Below are 6,000 nucleotides of genomic sequence, written 5' to 3'. Positions count from 1 at the left end.
ATGGAATGTAAACGACCGGAAGGCAGATTGCTTTTGACATATTTTTATATGATAGGTTTGGAATTAAATAAAACATGTTATACTATAATAATGCCATATGACCCTCAGGGGTGTTATATTAAAAAAAACAACAACATTATTTCGCTGCACCAATCAATTGACACTCAACATATTTCAGTTTGAACAGACATAACTTCTTTCAGTCTTCAGTGGAAACAAATATTATCAACATGTGTAAAGCACGAAATGTATTATTATAGGAATACTCTTTGATAAATATTAAAGATGACTCCACAAACCACATAATGATGTTATTAATCATATTTAGAATGAGATTTATTACTTCTGAAATCTTCAATTTGTATTCTGTTCTGTTTAAATATACAATTTTGGACGATTTAAACAGACTGTGCTTCCATTTTCGTATCTTATTTTGCTTTTCTGTCTGTCTTCAGCGTCGATCTATGCATCATTTACCTTGTACATCAAGATTATTTGCCTCAAAATTATCGCAGAAAGACACATAGATAATTTTAAAATTAATCCTTTGCGATTATTTTCACAAGCACAAAGAAAGTAGTTCATTATGTATCTGGCTACTGTTTTAGACCTGTTAGAAATTCATGTTGAATCTAGAAAACATGCAAATACGAGCGATATGTTCACTTGATTAACAAGAGCAATGGAATAAAGTCCATTGTTTGCATCTACTACCTTGGTGATGTGACCTTTAGTTTTCTAAAATTCATTTCCCTTTTTAACCTCAATGCCTTGCAAATGATGGGCACTGATCAGACTTTATATGCGAATTCTCACAAACATTTATCCGTTAGGAGATTTTCTCTAATGGTTATTTGATGACAAGGGCGTATGCGATAATTATTCCAGGCTGAGGCACGATAACATTGTAATTACTGGGAAACGTATTATATTTATGCTGCATGGCTTAAAATAGTTCAAGATATTCAAATGAAACTTGATACATATCTTGCCAGTAAGAATACTCAACTATATTCGCCAATAACTCTACCTGTATAGTTGTCAACTTGTGCACCTATTGCGAAAAAGACGTTAGCGTTCACTCTGTGTTCTAGTAGTTAATTATTACAACCATTAACGTATATATCTGATTTAATCAATAATTTTTGTTTCGCAAACGATATGACTTTCGTCAATAAATCTATCTTAATACCAGTATTCAGGTTTACCGTTTTAGATATTTTTCGAGAAAGTCATTTCCAAAGAGGTCGTTTCTAACCGCAGAAGGTTTACTTATATCTTAATCGAAGCCATAAAGACCCATGGAGGTGATAGTTTGTTTCTTATATTGTCAAAGTAAAGTTCCCTTGGGCATTGCCGATCATTGGATTAACACGATCTAGAACATTGTATTTGCTTTCATCTGTCAACTACAACACGCTGCTAACAAAACTAAGACATCCAGGAGAAATAGTGCGACCTTAAACGTTATGCAATATCCGGCTGTATTAGTCTTTTCATAAAGACATACACATGTATTTACTTTTTTTTCTGTTTTGTAATTTTAATTTTGCATTCTTTTGAAAAAAAAATATGATTAAAATCGGGGATGATGTACTTACTTTTTCATTTCGGATATTATTCATTTTTTATGAAGGTGGTAGGTTGTAAAAGATCGATGAAATACATTATTGTTCATTGCCTATTTTCAATATATTTCCATTTATTCACTATATTCGAAGATTAAAAAACATTTTTTTAAAATAAAGTTTACATTATGAAATGGATAATGCAGCTATATTATTGCAAAATTTACTGCTTTTCTTTTTGTGTTCATATTTTGATGATTTTGTGTTTTGCGAAAAGCATGTATTATTCAGAAACAAAGTTTTGCGAAGTCAGTACAAGATATACGATACAATTGAGGGAAATTTATTTTAATGAAAGAAATTCCTTAATAATTATATCAATAATTGATTGAAGTCGGTCTCTGAAAGTTTTATAATACGTTTTATTATTATGCATCTGATAAGACACTACATAGGGAAAGTCATATCTGCCCAGCGAAACCAACAGTGGTTTTTAAGATGGCAGAGGAATCACAAACCAAAGGCAAGCTGTCAATTACAAAGAGATCCCCACTTCTGTTTAAAATAACAAAACGTGGCATGTCACAGGTATTGACAGAATTGCCGCATATATTATTGTGTAATTGACAACCACTTATTTATCTTGTAAGGTGTGTCATGGCTCTTGTCCACAACCGGTAGTTAACTCAGTGATATTGGCATTCCTGCCTGCTCTGCATCTGACATTTTCACAGTAAATGTCTCTTACACACGGCAACGGTCAATAAGAATCGATTTTATAATGTTCAGGTTTTGTCATACTACTGCTTTAGTATTGATGTTGTTTTGTGACATTTACTTACCAAAAAAGACCAATATGGCAATATTTGCAGCGCATAACATTTCTATATGAATATTATTGCAAGTTTGGAATTATAAGTTTTAGTTCGTCAGGGTTATATACCTGACAAACTATCATGAACAATGACATTGTCGTAATGGTGTGTATTTCATTGTGCTGTCAATTTTTATCGATTTTGTTTTAAATTTAAATGAGCATTATATTAAAACTAATTCAGTATTTTGTGTTGATTTACCTCTTTCAAAACCGAATCATATATTGCAGTATTTTGACTATTGAAAAGAATAAGAAACCTGAAGAAAACATCTGGTTTGACCTGAAATGTAGATTGGATGAATAGAAAATGCTACTATTCATTGAGGACATAATATATTGTGTAAAAATATGCGATTTGTTTATAACTCGTACAATTACGCAGTTTTCCGTTACTCTCCATCAATTTTTACATTATATTTAACACTTTATTCCTTAACGAAGGTTGTTACTTACTAATTTCACATTAATTCTGTATAAAGTGCAATGGCATTTCCCATCGAAATCGCGTGCCTTTTTGTCGGTACTTCTGTCCTGTCATTGAGCGCAATAATACTAATGGGCAGGTAATATTTACTACGGAACTATTTTTTCAATGAAATTGTATTATTATTATTGGCAACCTACAAAACTAAAATCTGTAGTAAAGCAGTTAAATCAAAATGAGCAATGATAATTTGATTTCATGGTGGATTGAACAGTCGAAAAAAATATAAAATGACAATGATGACGAATTATTTCGGAATTTGGAATTGACATTTGGTAAAAATAAAGCATCTGACAAAACACGAAATGAGGGAAATGAAACAATAACATATTGTAGTGCACCCAGCTACGTCCAGAAGAAAGACGACATCGCTTATGCTGTCGATCTTTTATAGTTCGGGAAATACGGCTCCAGCTCGGCATCTTTTCTGATGACAATCGGCGTCTACAGCAACGATTCGGCATGGTGATCGGCATAGCGTTACACGATCTGCATAGCTTCCGCGTGTATACGCGAAACAAAACTCTTTCACTCGACGTCTTCCGGTATCATTCGGCATCGATTTAGCTTCCTTCAGGGTCCGCTCGGGATGGCTTAAATATTAAGAAGCCTCGATGAAGGCTTTCCAAAGATGCCGAATAATGGCCATAGGTTTCCGAACGTCGCGAATGGTTCCCGATGGTTTGCCGAAGATCCCGAAGCCGTCCCGAAGTAAACCTTCGGCGTCAAAATTTTAAAACTTTTAAAATTTGGATATCGATGTTTTTACGATCCAGATTTGTCCCGAAGTGCCGAGAATGTTTCTAAAAGTGTTAAGGAAGGACAAGGAAGGGTTCCAGAACATCGCTAAGACATGACGAAACATTCCGATTTTGCGAATAAAGCTTTCGGGAACCCTTTCGTGGGCTTAGTGGACGGCAGGTAATAACAAATACCAAGTTACGATTAGGCCACCGGGCTTTGCCTTTCGTATCGTTCTGTATTGTTCTTTCAAAAGAGGTTAAAAACAGGATTCACTCTGAGATGTTCTGCGCCTGAACCAAACTACTTCATGGTGACACTCTTCTGCCGTTAAACTGTTTTGACAAACAGGTCATGAACACTGTCGTAATAATTCACTTGACGCCAACTGGTTTTGGTAATTGACAGAACGTTTACTTATGAAACAAGACTATTTCTTTCTGTTTTCCATAACAGTGATTTAAATCTTGACTTAATAAACCTGGAATTCAATATCAAGGTTGGCTTGGCCCTGAAATTTAATCAAGATCAAGGAATATACTTTTTTTAATTATATTTCATTGCAAAATGCCATTTCTCAATCATAAAGCAGGACCTGATATTTTTTTAAAATTCAGTGGCAGTGACCTTTACTACAAATCTTAAACTCAAAGTAAAGCTAGGTATTTAATACGTTAAAAACTATGCATCTCCGCAATAAGTCATATAAAGTTAATGGTCGGAACATATTTTGTGCTTTTGGTCGCAATAAACGCGAACGAACAGACACAAGCTAGACCACCCGATAACTAAGACATTTAACAAAAAGATTCAAATAAAAACTGTTATTATGTTTTGATTATGTAGTGTTCATTTGCCGACCTCTGTCATTTTCACTTTGTGGTTCTGGTGCGACCGAAAGATTCACTTGCCAACCTATTATGCAATTAAAATATCAGCGAAAAAAACATACCTGAAAAGAGAAGGAAGGTAGTCTGTACTTTAACAGTGAGTTGGATTTTTTGTCATATTGAACCAGACATTGATCTATCTTTATACTTAACTCTATTATTCTTAATAATAAAATTGATACTGGCTCCAACAGGCTTATATTTTATAGTTTGTAGTTATTGATAAGTGTTGGAACAAGTTTGATGTTATGTGCATGTAAACTAGTTTAACGCCAGGAGTCAAGTCGTGTTCCCGTGAAAGTTTCTTTCACCGACTGTTCCAAAGCGGTGATCCCATTATAGTATTTTGTATTTGTACGTTAGTGTTTCTCCTTCATTGTCATTTTGGCCAATAACCTGTGCCTCAGAAAAGGGATTATATTTAAAATGGTGACTAAAAGGGTTGTCCGTGCATGTTTCACTGTATCACAATGATTTACAACAGACGAAAAAGGTTTTCTGAAGTATCCTTGATGAGTTTGTTACTTAAAACAAAAAGCAAACAAAAGGTAGAAGTGTGTGAAAGATGATAGTTAATAAAAATAAATTCAACAAATACAGAAGGTGTTTTATCGACAAAGTAAGTAACTAGCATTTGTAGATTGTTTGCAAATGTTCAGAATATTATTTAAAGTTCCACTCTAACTCCCAAATTAGATTTACCATAATAATACAATTGTTTTAATTTACAAAAAAGAATGAATAAATGTAAAAAAACAATGGTTCTTATTAAGAATTCCGAGTATAATTTAAAAGAAAAATGCAGGAAACACGGAATTTCCTCCTGAATAGACGAAAGTAGATAGCAATATATCTTTTAGCACCCATCGATCATTTGCCAATTTTGCGTTTTCAGCTATTAAATACACCGTTACAATCTTGTTATCAGTAATTAGTATTTTCCATAAACGCATTATTAAGTAAGTAGTTAAGGGTTTATCAATCAAAGTGTATGTTTGTTATGCATGTCCATGCATTGATTTTGAATTATAGTGTAACTTTAAGTAGTTGTGTTAAACAAATCAATAAATGGTATGGATAAGAAGTTATTTTTCTTTTTTACCACATGCCAAAAAAGACAAGAAAATGAAAAGGGAACCGGACACGAAATACTATAAAACTATACAACTTCATTCACCGTTTTAAGGTATTAGCAATGAACAGAGATGGCACAGAACCAATTACTCTCAGGGATAATGTATCTAAAGAGATGAAGTCAAATTTCTCGGTAATCCTCTACAAAAAAAGATTCAGGCAAGTGCCAAGCAATTTATATGTGGAATCGGGGAAGAGCAATCTTTTCATCACTAACTTTTGTTATCGTTTGGTTTTTGTCGTATACGTTGTGTGAAAGGAATAACCTTGATGGTTTTCGAAAGGGAAAAAACATGTCTAAGCGAA

The sequence above is a fragment of the Mya arenaria genome, chromosome 1, assembly GCF_026914265.1.
Source record: "Mya arenaria isolate MELC-2E11 chromosome 1, ASM2691426v1".
NCBI classification, from domain to species: Eukaryota; Metazoa; Mollusca; class Bivalvia; order Myida; family Myidae; genus Mya; species Mya arenaria.
This window is presented reverse-complemented; position numbering follows the sequence as displayed.